Source organism: Chinchilla lanigera, unplaced genomic scaffold, assembly GCF_000276665.1.
Source record: "Chinchilla lanigera isolate Chin_1 unplaced genomic scaffold, ChiLan1.0 scaffold00048, whole genome shotgun sequence".
Taxonomy (NCBI): Eukaryota; Metazoa; Chordata; class Mammalia; order Rodentia; family Chinchillidae; genus Chinchilla; species Chinchilla lanigera.
The window spans coordinates 15,864,797-15,882,228 of record NW_004955449.1 but is presented as its reverse complement, the minus strand read 5'-3'; positions in this window follow the sequence as shown (position 1 = coordinate 15,882,228).

Sequence of the window (17,432 nt, the reverse complement as noted above, 5' to 3'; positions counted from 1 at the left end):
TTGAGACTAGAGAAGTACTGACACCATATATTGACATTGATGATGACATGAGCCCTGAACAAAGATTGGCAGTTAAAGGGAAAAAGACTGAAGCTGAAAGAAAATAGAAGATCACAATGACACATCTGTGAGTTTATTGACTACAAGACAGGGTGCTTAAGCAAAATAAAAATTCAATATAATACATCCACGAGGATCATAATGAACTGGAAAACTGTGTATTAACTAGAAATAGAGTTATAGACGTGGGTGGGATGTACTCAGTACTGTTTAGCACTAAGTTGTTTATAGTCTTATCAAATTACAATGCATTTTAAGTTTTATTTCGTATATTTTGGGGGCAGTATTAATGCATAAATATATGTGTGCTACAACACAAGTTGTATCCACTCCACTTCCCTTTCTTCATCTCCATTATTTTTAGTTTAAACAGTAAAAATCTCCCATGCATTCTTAAAGAGTAGATCAACAGCCTTGACAAAAGACCTTCTAGTTACATACTTTGTTCTTTGCAGTTTCTACCCCATGGCCTTCCACAGAATAGTATAGAGAAATGCTTTGGTGCATTAGTGTCAAACTGGAGTGAAACGTCACCATCAAAAGAACAAGATATTTATCCTTTTCTCTTTCCTCTCAAGCAGAAGTAATCATGCAATAGTTAATATATTTTTATAAAGATAAAATTTGGCTAATCCAGAAGGTAAATACAGAGATGATAGCATTAAATGAGTTACACCAAGCATCTGTTTTGTCAAAGTGGTCAATAAATGATGACCCTGTCTCCCCATAGACACACAGTTTGAGGATGAAAGAGAAAAAATTTATCATAATTTTAAAATTAATTTGTGTTTTGCTGTCAACTTCAGTTCTTTTTAAAGGCAACAAATTCTGTTGGATTCTATCAGTGTAATAATGTTTTCCCCAAGGAGCATAGAGAGGTTACAAAGTGACTTTCAGGATTTTTTCTTCTTATTGTGGGAGGAGAGAGAGTAGGCAAAGAACTCTGGGAACAAAATTGTCTCTCCCACTAATTCTATCAGAGATTCAAAGTAGCTAACGAGCTGTTCTTTTAAAGTGCAAAGTTCTCATGAGGTTATGCCACATTGGCACCTGACTGTCACCAAACAAATAGTCGGATTTAGCTAAATTTCAAGGCAAAAAAAAGTTGATGGCTGAGCACTGAAATATGAGCACATTTTGAGGAGTAGAGGGTGTCACAGACTCCTGACACCAGAAACCCTGAGGGCAGGAGGGCCTATCTTGAAGAGAGTGAAGAAATGGTAGGTGGCAGCAAGTTTTCAAAAGAGATACAGGCAACAGCTGAATACAGAGTTCATATTTTTTTTTTCAGGGATCAGAAAGCAATGGATCTGCTACTCATCTTCCAGCATGACTTTCAGATGGCTGCATTAAGATATTCAGACTAATAATACTAGTTTTTCCTATTTCCATACAAAAAGTATAACCCTTAAAAAAAATCTTGCAAGACAGATATTATGTCCTTATTCCCCAAGTGAGGAAACTTACACACAGAGAAATTACACAACTTGCTCAAGGTTTCATGAAAGCTCATAAATATAAGGGCAGAATTTGACCATAAAAATTTTTTTAGCAACAAAACATGTCTTATTTTCAAGGAAGACCTCTACATTTGGCAAGCTAACAATTTCTCATCTTTGTTCTGTTAGGATCAATCTTCTCAGACTAGAGCTTCATGGACTTTCAAGTTCAAGTCAATGTCTTTCTAGCTAACCTATGACTTTTTGTAGGAGTGGATCAAAGACTGCAAAGAACTCAAACTTTGAATTCAGACACAGTGGGGTTGACAGCTCAGCTTTACCACTTATGTGTTATGCAGCTGTCAGTATACTCCATTATTAGTAAAGGACATGATCGTTTTATCTTAGTTTTCTTGATAGGTTATCAATTGTTGCATGCAAAATCGCCTCATAATTTAGTGGTTTAAGAAATGGCATTTATTATTTTCATGATTTGTAATTTGATCAGGAGAGAGAGAGGAAAAACAGTAGGCAAAGATCTGTTAGAGACAGTTCAGAGTTTGGAGCAGTTTAAAGACTGAGGGCAAAATCATCTGAAAACTCCTTTACTCACAACTGATTCTGGTTCCTCCCTGAGATCTTAGATGTTGGCATTAGTTAGAACATCTATATGTGGCCTCCACCTATAGGTTGAGCTTCCCCACAATATGGTACCTGTATTCCAAAGGCAAGCATTTCCAGATAAAAAGCAGCCAGGTGGAATCTCTGTCTCTTTCTGCAATCCTGCCTCTGGTGTCTCACAACATCATTTTTGTGGGATTCTGCTTTTTGAGGCAGTCACAAAGATTTACCTAGCTTTAGGAGATGATCATATATTTCACTAACAGAGGACTTGGCAAGTTTCCTCAAGGGCATTTGACATAAAAAGTATTGCAGAGGTCATTACTGCATTGGAAATTAAAATCTCTTCTGCATACAAAGTACATTCTTTTTCTGAGATCCCTCTCCCAAGCTCATTGGGTTCTGGCCTGAGGTTAGGATCTTGTCATTTAAATCAAATAAAGTTCCTTGAGTGTGACTCCTTGGAGTTACTATCTTAAGCACTAATTCTTTCCATCTGAAGACTGAGTCCAAAAACTAAACAGATGATTTCTGTACTCTATATACAACTGACATACAAGATGTCATAGATGGAGAAAAGACATTCAGAAAGAGGAAAATAAAATTTGGAACTCTCTGGTCCATAACAATTATGAAATATAGCCAATTATATGTTACCAGTTCCTTGATTTGGATTCCAAACAATCAACTAAGAATTCTCCAAGGCTCTTTGCTCTACATTCGGGTTCTACCAACTCACTAGTATATTTTCTTCTATTTTGTAAAATGTAGGTCATCTTTCCAGTTGAGTCATTTTCTTGTCCTGCTTCCTTCCTGTACATGTTTGGGGGTTAAGAGATTTCTTTTAATTGTGTACTATCTTTATCCTTCTCAGTAAAGGTGAAAAAATTCCTTTAAACATTTTGTGGGTTTCTTATGAATCAATTTATAATCTGTTTCATTAAACAAAAGCCACATGCCCAAATCGCACGAAATAAGCCTTTTTAAAACTTATGTCTCTTTAAGAATACCATTCCTAAGATTCTCAGAAACTTTACTGTTTTATAGAGAGAATCAGTAAGGCACACCATTTTGCACTTTGCCTGTGCAAAATAATCTATGAGGCACTATATCAAGACTCATGGGGTCTTTAACAAAAGGGTTTTATATCATTTTCTTGACAGCACCCTGGATTTGATCTCTGCTCAGAATCCATGTCTTAATTTAGCATCATTTGCCATCTGGAGAGGCTGGGAATGAGAAATAGTTTTCTTTTCCAACCCAGCAAGTCCTGGAGACTTTATATTTAACAGTTCTTTCTTTAGCTCATCTCTCTTCCTTGCATTTTACTACAAGCAGTTAGAAGCAGACAGAAGGCAAAGCACTTTCAACTCTTTCTGCAAAACTCCTTAGCCAAAAAAATAGGTATATTTCCTGTTTTCTACCTCATTTCAGGAGACATTGTTGCTAAACTTTCTGTCAGTATATAGCAAGAATCCCCCTTCCTCCAGCTTTCAATAACATTTTCTTCTCTTTCTTTTAAACCCTCACTAACAGTCTTTTTGAAGCCCATTTCCTCTGAAAGTCTCCCTGAACTCCCTCAGGTTTTCACTAACTCTGCCCTAAAGGCACTTTCCAAACCCACCTGCCTCTGTTTCTAAGTCTCCTGACACTTGTGTCAGCTTTGCTTTTGGCTGTGTTTCACATCTTAAAACCAAAACATGTCCCTGCTACCTACTACAGCCTATGCAATGCCCTGAAACTTAATGGCTCTAAAACATGACATGATTTTGCTTTGGAATCTGCAGTTTGAGAAAGGTTTTGTGGGAATTGCTCATGTCAGTTCAACTCAGCCTTACCAGGGAAAATTTAAAAGCTGAGGGCTGAATTCACATTTGGATCTGTTCCATGATGTTTGTGACATCAGCTGGTAGATTTAAACCTACAGATATCTTGTTGGCTGGGGCCTTTACTCCTCTGAAGCCTTTTTCAGATTCATGTCTAACGGTGGTTACAGATATTGGATGAGATCTTTCTTGGGTTGTTGGCTAGAACACCTAAATGCTGCATTTCTATGTGGCCCAGACTTCCTTGCAACATGGTGGCAGGGTTCTGAGAGCAAGCATTTGAAGGAAATAGCAAGCCAGGAAGTGATATTACTGTCATGATTTTGCACCAGAAGTCATATTTGTCACTTTTGCTGCACTCTTCATTGAGACAGTCACACAGAATGAGAAATAGATCCCATGGTAGCGGTGAATGGCAAGGTGCTGGAAGACCACATATTACCAAAAACATTGTCACTGCCATTTTTGGAAAATATACTCCACCTTAAAATGGTTAAATGAAATAATGAACATTAAAAAATACTGTAGATACTCAAGACATTTCAGTTCCCATCCTCAGGAAAAACATGCTTTTTTTTCTCATCTTCTTTCAAAGTGTGACTTTAACATAGGATCTACAGATGATCTTTAAAGACCGCTATATTGAAAGTTAAAGCTCATGAATATATGTATGTACATGTATTTTATTTTTAATGTAGGAGAACCCATAAGATTCTTAAAATATGAATAGGGAAAATAGTTACTGCTGTATCACAGAGAACAATATTTCTAAATATATATTTTAGGAAAATATATTTGGAAAAAAGACTTCTGTCCTGTAATACTGAAGGTCAGGTTTACAGATTTTTTTCCTTCAGAGAAATTAGCAGGAAGAAAAAACAGATATAAAAAAGTTAAACTTTATTTTTTTATAATCCAATAGATACACATTGCACATATGCAAGCAAGCATATATTCTTTTTTGCTCCATTCTGTCTTTAAATAACTATTTGAATTGAAACTTTAATAAATTTGCAGTAATTCAGAATTCTTATTTCATTAGAGTGGGCATGAGAAAAGTACAGAACGATAGGACTGAAAGCCTCTGGAGACTGTGTCAACCTGTCCCTAAAATTGGTCTTTCTCAAATTTCAGTAAACAAACTCTGGCTTCATGAAATTAGACTTAAAAGACTTTGTTAGATTTTATATAGGTTATGATTCAGAGGTGGCTAAGCCATATAAAGAGGAAGTAGTGAGACAAAACTCCTTCCCCTTCTAAACTTATCTTAATGATCAAAATCCTCCCACTAAATTGCTTTTTGAGCAACAAAGAAGGAAAATGGAAGAATACACAAATTCAGAAAGAAAAAGAAGGAAAAGTGGGTGTAAAAAGGGGAGCATCAGTGTCACATTAGGGGGCATGTCAGGCACCTGCCACTCCAGCCCCCAACCTTCCAGAGAAGAAAAAATTGTGACTGTCAGAAATAACACAGAAGTGTCAAAAGTATATATAATTACCCACATTCATTTAGAATAATAATCAATGGTTTTGTCCTAGAATTTTGTAAAAATGGCAAATTTCAAAGAAAACTAATACTAAAGATCCAAGTAACATAGGCACAATACAAAATATTGTGTTCCAACTATGCCTACAATAAGAGGAACAATGCAGGGATAATTTTGGAGATGTCTGCACTGCTTACAAGCAGTTCATCCCTCAAAAGTTATTGTTATCCACTACCTCCCACTATCCGTCTATTCCAGTTTCTCAACATGAACAAATGATTGGGAAGCACTCGTGAGTTTTTCTCTCTCATTTTCATGTCCTCCTCCCCTTCTCTATCTCTCAGTAAAATAAACACATTTTAATAAATTAGACATGTTCAATTTTTTTATTCTAGGTACTTATCATTCTCAACATAACTTAATTTATAATTCAATCTCAAAAGATCTAGTTCATAGAATAGACAATCATTCAAGTAAATAATTGGAGAAATAAATATAGTATTAAGAACTTCAGAAATACAGATTTGTGCTTCCACCCATGACAGACTATCTGGCACTATAATTTCCTTCCTGCCATAAACAGCTAAACATTGGGGAAGGAATATATATATACATATATATACATATATATGTATATGAATTAAACATATACATATGCAACATATGTGTAAAATATACAAGTGAAATATATAAATATATGTATATTTATATATTAAATAAAACTGCTTCAAGCATTTAACAACAGGTGGCAGCACAGGATTATAATCCCTAAAATAAGAGAAACACATGACACAAGGCTTATCATGCCCAGGAGCTTTCTCTTCCTAAAGTACTTCTTGGAGGATTATGAAGAGCAAGAAAGAACCAAGCTGAGCGTGGCAGTCTTGCCAAGTTGGGAAGACATATTGAGAAGATAGCTGATATTTAAAGAACAGGAAGGTGCTTCACAGAAAAACAGCTTCAAAAGTCTAAATTGTGCCCTTGGGTTTTTTCAAAAGTGATACAAAGCACATAGTCTGGTGACTTTTCCTGAGACAAGGCAAAGAGAAATTATTGAGAAACTATTAATGGAACAATTCCTGTAGTCCATATTGAGCTGAGAGATGTATGAGTACAGACTAGGAAGATTATAGACAGCTTATTGAAATGTGTGACATTTAGTTGAAATCCTGGGAGGATCACAATTGTGTAATAGGATTAAACTAACCTTACAATTAAAGTTACTCTAGACTTTTTCTAACAAAACAAAGTACAAGATTTGAAAGGAATGAGCAATTCTACAAGCTGATCAGTGCCTTCCAAATCAAAATTGAACTCTCCATCATCATGGCAATAAAATTCAAACACCCAATAATTAATCATTATAATATCCACCTGGAGTGGTGGCGCACGCCTGTAATCCCAGCACTTGGGAGGCTGAGGCAGGAGGATTGTTGCAAGTTCCAGTTCGAGGCTAGCCTGTGCTACAAAGTGAGCTCAAGGCCAGCCTGAACTGCATAGCAAGACCCTGTCTCAAAAAAAATCATTATAATATCCATCATCTAATAAGAAATTACTAGGCATGCAAAGAAGGTGGTTATGATAAGAAAGAGCATTTAAAAAGAAAAGATCCAGAGAAAGACAAAACTTGGAAATAGTGTTTAGAATGCACTCAAACACTACAATAAATTTTAAAAATGAGACCAGTAAAATGATACTTATAGATATGAAAAATATAGTATCTGAAATGAAATTTTAACTAGCCCATATCAGATGGGAGAATGCAAAAGAAAAGAGTAGAAAACTGGAAGAAATAAGTAATAGAATTGAATCAGTGAAACACAAAGAGAAAAGAAGCTACAGAAAAATGAATAGACCCTCAGCTACCTATTGAACATTATCAAGTTATCTATTATAAATGTATTGGAAACACTCCAAAAGAGAATATAAGTGTAAGATAGAAAAAATTTGAAAACGTATCTCCAGAAATGTCTCAGAATTTGATGAAAACTGTGAACATTCTAGTATAACAAGTTTAATGAAACAAAAGTTAAATAAAAATAGACAAAAACTAAACTCATCATAATTTCACTGCTAAAAATTATGAAGAAAAATCTTAAAATGGCAAAAAGGTTACAGTATAAAGAGAAAGATAATTACCACTGACCTTGTCAAGAACAATGAAAATTATGAGTGCTGAGAAATTATTACAAAAACAAGAAATAAAACCTTGCTAACTAAGAATTCTATACTCAGTGAAAATACCCTTCATCAATGAAGACATTTTCAAACTAAAGGAGCTGGGAGAATTCAGGGCCCCATAGGAACTGACCTAGTAAGAGTAAATGTGTTTCCAAATATTAGCACAATGGAGAAACTATGAAATGGAAACGTCTTTTATAATATTATCCTAGAAGCATACAATCTTTTTGGATAGGTGAAACAAAACATATGCAATGCAAAAAGGTAGAGAGGATAGCCCCAAAACATTGCTGAGAGGTGTTAAAGGAAACCTAAACAAATGCAGAAATACATAATGCTCATGAATTGAAAGGTCTGGCTTTTGTTTTGTTTTGTTTAAAGAAAGCCAGTTCCTCAAAATTGACTTAGGACAGCCATTCAGTCCCAATCAAAATTACACAGGCTTTCTTTCTTTTTACAGAAAATATCTGGTTCTAAGATAGCTATAGAAATTAATGGAACTAGAATACCACAAAACAATGTCAAAGCAGAACAACAAAGTTGGGGAATTTACACTGCTTTGAGACTTACTATAAAGTCAGATTAATCTAGTTAAAGTGCAGCTGACAGAAGTATAGACATAGATGCAAGAGACAGAACTACTAATTTAGAGCAAGTCAAACTTTGATCAAGGTGTCACTATATTTAAAAATGAAAGTCATTCTTTTCAACAAAACACAGTAGAGTAACTGGACATGTCTATGGATGTGATCCTTACTTCACACAAAAATTAAGTTAAACTGTATTGAGATAACAAAAAAAAAACCTTAAAGCTCAAACTGTAAAACTAGATGGACATGTAGGATAGGATTCTTCTTTATTTTGGAGTAGTCAAAGCTAGACCATAAAAGCAAATCACATATACAAAAATTGTACATTATTCTTCATTAATTTCATCAATTTTAAAATTTCTGCTATTTGGAAAACACCATTAACTAAAAAGCAATCACCAACTGGCAGAAAATATTTTCAATGCATACACCTGTGAAAAAAGAGTACATACTATATAATTTCATTCATATCATTCATTTTTGCACATCATCTTATATTTTGTGACCTTGCTAAGCTAATGCTAATAGTTGTAGTAGCTTTTTAGTGGATCTGTTAGAATATTGAATGTACATAATAATTTCACCTAACCATGTATTTCTTCCTTTCAAATCTGTACTTATTTTATTTTTTCTTACTTTATTGCATGGTCTAGCTCTCCCATACAATGTTGAACTAAAATTGCAGGAATGAACATTCTTAAGTTGTTCCTGATGTTACAGAGGAAAAAATTCAGCTTTAACAATTAAATGTGATATGTTCAAAGGTTTAGTTCAGTTCTGATATTCCTTTGTTGAACTTTTGTCTAGCTGATTTGTGAGAGTAGGGTACTGAGGTTCCACATCATAACTGTATTAGTTATTGTCTGATTTTTCATATCCATTAATATTTATTTTACATAGTTGGGTGTTCAAATATTTGGTACACACATGGTGCACATTATGATTGTTATCTCACCCTCTTGGTTGTTCCCTTAACAAGTATGTAGTGGCCATCTTTGTCTATTCTGATGAATTTTGTCTTGAAACCCACTTTGTCTTCAAATAGATTAGCTACCCCTGCTTTTTTCCAGGTTCCTGTCACATGGAGTATTGTTTTCCATCCTTTGACTTTAGGTCTATGAATTTCTATTTTAGTTACAGGTGTTTTTTGGGGGTGGCATTTCGTTGAATCTTGTTTCTTGACCCAGTCTACCAATCTGTTTCCTTTAAGTGCTGAATTGAGGCCATTAACTTTGATGGTTATAACTGATATGTATTAAGTTATCCTTGTCATATCATTTTCCTATTGTTGGTTCCCTTTCTTTCCTCTCTGTTTAACTGCCTGTCTTGCCTGGTGGATTCATTCTGTTGGGGTTCATGGAATGATAGTCTGTTATCTATTTCTAGAATATCCTTCAGAACATTTTGGAGGGCTGGTTTGCTGGTCATGAATTTCCTCAGGTGTTCTTTGTCATGGAAAGAAGCAGAAGTATCTTATTTCTTCATCAGTTTTGAAAGATAGTTTTGAGGGCTACATCAGTATGGTTTGGAGGATGTTTTCATTTAAAGCTTAAAATCCTTGACTCCAACCACTCCATGACTTAAGGGTCTGTGATGAGAAGTCTGCTGTGATTCTGATGGGTTCTACTTTCTAGGCAATTTGTTTCTTTTCTCTAACAGCTTTTTAAATATTCTGTCCTCATGTTGAATTTCTGGAATCTTGACTATTATGTGTCTAGGTGTAGATTTTTCTTTTGATCATGGCTAATTGTTGTTCCATATGCCTCACCTTCCTGTATGTCAAATTATTTTTCCGTGCTTGGAAAGTTTTCTACAATTACTTCTGTGAAGAGGTTTTTTTATGTCGGTTGTATTACCTCCTGCTTTTTCATTGACTCTGATCAATCTTATGTTATTCTTCTTTGCATCATCTAGCAGCTGTTGGATTGATTTTTCATGGTCCCTTGATATTTTTAAGAATCCTTCTCTTCATAACCACTAACCACAAACCTTTCTAGGCTTTTTATAGGCTTGAATATGCAGGTTTAGAAGTCATCAACCTTATAAAGACAAAAGAGTAGATGAGATAACCAAGGAGAAGTGTGTAGGAAGAAGAGTACTAAACCCAGAACCCTGGGTAAATATTAGCATTTTAGGTACACAGAGACATGAAAACATGGAGAATACAGCAGAAGAGAAAAAAAAGATGGAGGTAAGAGAATCAGATGATAATACTTCAGAACCAAAGTGAAATAACTCTGGAAGAAGACATTCTAAGGGTAAATATTCCCCACACTGGGCTACCATACAGTCATAAGTGAACTTAGAGAAAGTAGCTTTACATGATGAGTGAGAGCAAAAGTTCTATTCCAGTGAATGTAAAATAGGATAAGTACACAAGACAAATTCTACACCAGGAATAGTGGTAACATCTGTAATCCCAGCTTTCAAGAGGCTGAGACAAGAGTAACACAGCAAGTTTGAAGGGAAACACAGTGAGTTTCAGGCCAGCCTGAACTACATACTAATACCCTGTTTCAAACCCAAAAAAAACAAAAACGAAAAAGAAGACTCACATTCTTAATTCTTAAACAATGATCTGTTACTCACTAATGGTGGAGATATCTCTTTCCCCCTATCTTCCTTTGCTAACAATGTATGAGATGCACCCTTTAGGTGCACTGTAAAAGTAGAGGAGAACCATAATGTCTTTAAGAATGAAAATAGCCTCTGATCCACAACTTACACTGGGAAGAAATCTCCTAAAAGGTGTGGGAGAAGTATCCAAAAATGCCATACTCATGATGTATTGAATAGTGATTATCCCATGGCCTACCTGTAGTGCTGTATAAGCTAGTCCCATGATTTTGTTAACATGAAGTCAGATCTTTGTCACACTTGGGTCCCCTTCAGCTGCTCAAACTGAAGACCCTTCCCTATTTTCTCTTCCTTCTCCATTAAAGCTTATACCTGTAAATTCTGTTCCCATATGTGTTCTGTACCAGGTGGAGGAGTGAGTGGTCAGAGGAATGATAGGGACAGAGAATGTACCTGCTCCTATAAGAGCTTTCTTCAGAGAGGAGGCAAAGCAGAGGCTATGAATTTCTGGATGTTATCTTCCAATTTGATTGTACATTTTGGTATTTAATAAGTTCAAAGATCTAAATATTAAAACAGAAACACTAAATCCACTGAAAGAGAATGTAAGCAGAAATCTTGAAGACATCGGGGTAGGCAGAGTGTCCATGAACAAAATCCAAACTGCACAGGAAGTACTTCAAAGAATCAACAACTGGAATCTCACCTTATTGAAAAGTATTTGCACATCAAAAGAAATCACCAACAGAGTGCAAAGAAAACCCATGGATGGGTAAAACTTTTTAGCCAACTGTCTCTCAGACAAAGGACTTCTATCTAGAACATATAAAGAAAAAAAATCAGGACCCCAAAATTCAAAGACACAATCCAAAAATGGACATTGAAGATGAAGGCACACTTCTCAGATAAATAAATATAAACAACAAATTAAAATATGGAAAAATGGTCAACATGATTGGTCATTCAAGCAATGCAAATTAAAACAACACTGAGATTCCATCTCAGCCCAGAAAGAATGGCTACCAAGAAATCAACCAATGACAAATGCTGGAGAGGCTGTGGGGAAAAAGGAACACTTCTACACTGTTGCTGGGAGTGTAGACTGGTACATTCACTGTGAAAATCAGTGTGGAGATTCCTCAAAAAACTAGGATCAGAGGTACCATTCAACCCAGTTACTCCCCTTCTGGGTATTTTCTCAGAAGAATTAAAAACATCATATCACAGCGATGTATGTGCACCCATGTTTATAGCAGCATAATTTGTAATAGCTACATCTTGGAAACACCCCCAATGCCCATCAACCAAGGAATGGATTAAAAAAAGATGTGATATTTTTGTACAATGGAGTACTATCCTGCTATAAAGTAGGATAAACTCGAGGCTTTTATAGGTAAATGGATGCAATTAGAGACCATACCCATGTGAAATAAATAAGACTCGTATGTGTAAACATCATATTGTTTCCCTAGTGTAAAAAACTGAAAGAGTAAATAAGATAAGAGTAAATAAGATCCCTAGTGTAAAAAACTGAAAGAGTAAATAAGTACCACAGATATTGTGAAAGGGAAAGAAACTGCTCAAAAGGAGAGAACAAATGGGATGGAGGAAAGGAGGAAAGAAGGGAAAAGAAGTTATATACATATATATATATATATGATAGCTAAGATAGTTATACTACTAATTTCTTCAGTTCATTGAAGGGAACAGTTTGTGCTTATATTGTTCGATCAATCTTGCATGCCTATATCTCGTAATCTGAGCAACTACTTTGAAAATAACAATACACGATATATGAACCATGGTTAATTTGCTATTATCTTGATTTGAAATTCTGTATCATTTTTGTTTTTTCTCTTTAAAGTAAAAAAAAATAAATAAAAATGGAAAAATAAGTACCACATAGAGACAGAAGTCTTAGCTGGAAGCTAATGATATCACCCATGTGTTTCTGGTAAAGGCAAAAGCTGACATAAAGGAAAGTGCATCTTTTGAACTGGCTCATATATTTTAAAAAGCACAGATCTAGATTGTGGTGTGGAATTGAAATGTGTTTTGCAAAGCCTTGCTTTTGCCCTGTGCAGAAAACCTAGGCTGTACATCTCTCTCTTCCGGTTCACTTATATCTTATACGACCGTGTCACCTTGTATTTCTCTATTTAAAAATAAAAGGCAAACTCAGCAATTCCTTTTTCTTAAATTGCTTCAGTAACCAGCAGTTGCTACATTAAAAGTGTTAGCTGGAAGACTATAAAAATAGTCCAATGCTCCATAGCAGGTAACTACATTTGAGCCAATTCTCCTTTCAGGGATGTAGCAAGGTCAAATCAAATGACCAGGGAAAGATAGGATATGAGAGAGAGGGGCAACCAATTGACATTCAAAGGCAAAAGCACATTATGCTTGGAATGTTTTGTGTAAAAGTTAAACAGCACCCACATTTAACCACCTGCTTCTTGTTTAGAAGAGTTCGAATGAACAATTTCAAGCACAATTGAGTAACACTCAAAAGAAAATCAAGTGTAATTTCCTAAGTTGCTGAAGCAAGGGTTCTTCTATGAAATCGCCATTAGTATTTCTAAACCCAATTTGATTATATTTGAAATTTAATGCACACAGTTCAGTGGCACCTGGAAATTTCTTCATGCAGAGATGAAATTATGAAGTACACCTACTTAGATGATTATTTGTGTGTGTGTGTGTGTGTGTGTGTGTGTGTATTTTAAAAAAAATCCTTGGGTCATATTTGTAATAACACTAAATCACTAAAGATGACTTGTTTCTTTTTTCTCTCCCATGTGACAATATTTTGCATGGGTTTAAGGCATATTAAAAAGTAGGGTAAAAGGTACAATACAAAGACACCTACATCAGACCACCTGTATACCTCATCTTGAAATTCTTCACTTGTCTACCACCTCTAAACATTTGCTAGTTAGAGGAGAAAGAGTACTATGGGGGTATTCAGGTTACTTGGGTAAATCTCTTAAGAAGGCAATTTTTAAACTGCTTTTATTAAACACCGACTTCACATGATTACTTCTGCAATATAACCTTTAAAACCTGTAGTCTTCCTCAATAATCGCATTGGATTTAAATGATTTGATCTGGTCCTTACACACATCCTCCATTCTAGTTGTATAGTTTCCTTACTTACAACTTGTATAGCTTACTTACAATACTGAGCAATCCTGCCTTTCTTTTGTATATTTTTCCTACTAGGGAATTCTTTACATTGCACTTACACAAATATTTTCCATTCTAAAAGATTCAACGTGTCAACTTTATTGATTCTTCCAACTGAATTGATTCTTGTTTTTCACATTATCATTAACATTTAATGCTCATACCCACATATGGCCTTAATAATTTTCTTCCCTACAATACCTCTTATATTACTATCTTATAAGGCTAGTTTACCAATACATGCTTTGTCTACCTAAATAGATTGCTGTCATCTCAAATGTGGAAGCTTATTGCTTTCTTAGCTTGCAATGACTACTAGGTTACTCTAAGCAGCAAAGTTTAATAAAGATTTCTTTACTAATTTTAAAGATTCAAAATTTACCTGTTTTAATTATAGAAGTGATTTACATACCATTTTACCAGGGATAGCGTTAAGAAAAACAACCCAAGCTTCTTTAAATGAAAATGTTTCTAACAAAATATATTTTTGAAGAAATTATTTAAATCAAAGCTTTAATAACTTTCCTAAACCACAATATATGCTCATTTCCGTAAAAGTCATGGAACATTTCCTGAAAATCTCATTTCTAGAATGTGTCCCCTGATCTTCAGGATTTTTTTCCTGATGGAAAAAAATAACTTCAGTTGTAAGTTCACATTATAGGTAAACTATTTTATCAGTGCAAACATTCATTAGTGTTTAAAAATGAAAATGGTGAAATTTCAAAAATGACAACTGAAGAAATAAAGAACTAGTGATAGTGCATCTGAAACTAAAGGATTCATTTCATTTCATGCATAAGTTTAACAATCGCTATTAATATAAAATAAATAATGTGGCTTTCTTTACAGATGAAAAGATGGCTAATGATAAGCCTAGTTGAGAGTTTGACTGAATGTCTGCTAATCAAAAATGCTAGGCTGGGGATTTAGCTCAGCGGCACAGCGCCTGCCTGGCAAGCACAAGGTCGTGAGTTCGATTCCCAGTACCAGAAAAAACAAAACAAACAAACAAAAAAAAATCAGTAGGGGGCTGGGGATTTAGCTCAGCGGCACAGCGCCTGCCTGGCAAGTGCAACATCGTGAGTTCGATTCCCAGTACCGGAAAAAAAAAAAAAAAAAAATGCTGGGCTTGTGAACCTGATTAGTATCAACTTAATGCAAGATAGTCAGGACACTTATTAACAAAGCTGTTCTGAAGATGAGGAAGAGGGAGAATCAGAAGTAAAAGAATTGAAAAACTTTTATCAAAAGTTCAATCAACACAGCGTTCTGCCTCTCTCAAGACCCAGAAACCATCAGCTGTCTACAGTTACAGATAAAAACCGCACATCCCTTCTTCTCATAGTGTCATTCTGGAACACCCACCCACGGTGGATCAGGTTAAACTATTCTTGACTGGGTTGATAACTATCTCTTAAGGTTTATTACAGACATTTGGGAGGTAATGAGTTCCATACAGTACTTCTTCCCCCTGTGCAAAACAATGTATTACTTTTACTGTCTTGAAAGTACATCTTCAAGTGTAAATGAAATGACCCCTAATTCCAATGCTCAAGGATTTAGTTATTACTGTACTATATTATCAGATATAGGAGATAACATAAAGCCAATGAATACTAAGTGCAATGAAGAAAAACAAAATAGGCTGGTGTAGTGAATGACGTAGGGTGCTACTTTAGGAAAAGTGAAATTCTACCAGACCCCTACCTGGAACATTATTTGCAGGTAGAATATCCCAGGGAGAGCAGACAATGCAAGGCCCCTGGGAGAGGTATGTGTTTGGAAAATTCAAGGAATATCAAGAAGCAAGAGGCTGGAAAGAGCTGGGGATGGAGGTGCCTGACACGAGAAATGCTGACCAAAGAGGCTGTTCGTATCTTTAAACAGCTTGTAGACCACGTGTGTTTGTGATTTTACGGTCCGTGACAGAAGCTATGTTAGACTTCAAAGCAGGTCAACTCAGTGGTCTTTCAATAAGTGTAAAAAGTATAAAATACTGTAAAAAATTTAAAAATTTATTGTGCTAAGTGTCATCTAGACAAACATGTTAAATAATTGCCTCTTCCAGCTCTGAAATTCTAGAATTCTACAATGCCTTGGTAGGAAGCAAAGAAGCAAAATTCCTTCCAATAGAGAGGCCCAAGTGAATGTATATTACTGTATATAAATGTACACATCCATGTTTTCATCTGTAAAGAAAGCCACATTATTCATTTTTTATTAATAGTGATTGTTAAACCTATGCATGAAATGAAATGACTCCTTCAGTTTCAGATGCACTATCATTAGTTCTTTATTTCTTCAGTTGTCATTTTTGAAACTTAGCCATTTTAAGTTATAAACACTAATGTGTGCAAAATTCGGTGAATATTTGCACTGACAAAATAGTTTACCTATAATGTGAACTTACAATTGAAGTTACTTTTTCCATCAGTGCTATTGAGCTCCTTTAAGTTTCCATCACCCACTCCTTACTCTGCACACAAATATAAACACAATTTGTAAATAATGGACCATAACTGGCTCAGGGTGATAACACTTGCTTGTAATCTCAGCCCTCTGGAAGGCTGAGGCAAGAGGATTTCCAAGTGATTGCCAGCCTGTGCAATTCAGGGACTCACTAAGACCCTGTCTCAAAATAAAATATAATAAGAAAGGGCTGAAGAAGTAGCTCAGTGTGAAACGTCTGGATTCAATCCCCTGTACCATAAGAAAAAAATGGACTATAACTGTATGGAAACCAAAATATGACACATTTTCTTTTATTTAAAATAGAGCTCTATATGCTTCACTGTAACAAGTGCAAGGAACGCGTAATTTATTACCTTTTCCACTTTACAAAACAATACATTTTCAGAAAATGCATACATAAAAATATAACATTTAGGCAGATAAGTATTTACATCTGGAGGCAGCTGAAAGTTATGCAGTAATATTAAAATGCTTTAAAATAAATATTTCATGACTTGCTGTTGGCAAAGCTAAACATTTTGGTATGAAGTCTATCACAGAGTTCCTACTAAATTCTAAAATGTTATATAATTTCTAAATAAAATAAGTATATATGTTACTATAAAATGCATATTTTCAGAGACTAGAAATTAATGAAACATATTAATATCATTCATTTCTCTTTGGAATTTGGAATTCTCTTTACCTTCAACAATTAAATTGCAACTATGTACTAAAATCCCCATCTGCACATTTTTGATACAATTTATTGCCCAGCTCTCATTTTAAAACCTAATTTGTTTTTCTCCCTATTTTTATATACATTCACTTGGGCCTCTCTATTGGAAGGCAATACCTTTTTACATAAGAATAGCAACTAGCTTAAAAAAGTCTTTACAACAGTGATTCTTTTCACAGTAGTTCAAGAGTTCAAGGCATGTTTTGCAGTGTCAAAACGCAATGGTTTTGACATTTGTAATATGTTCTTAGGTATAAGAAGAGTCACACTAC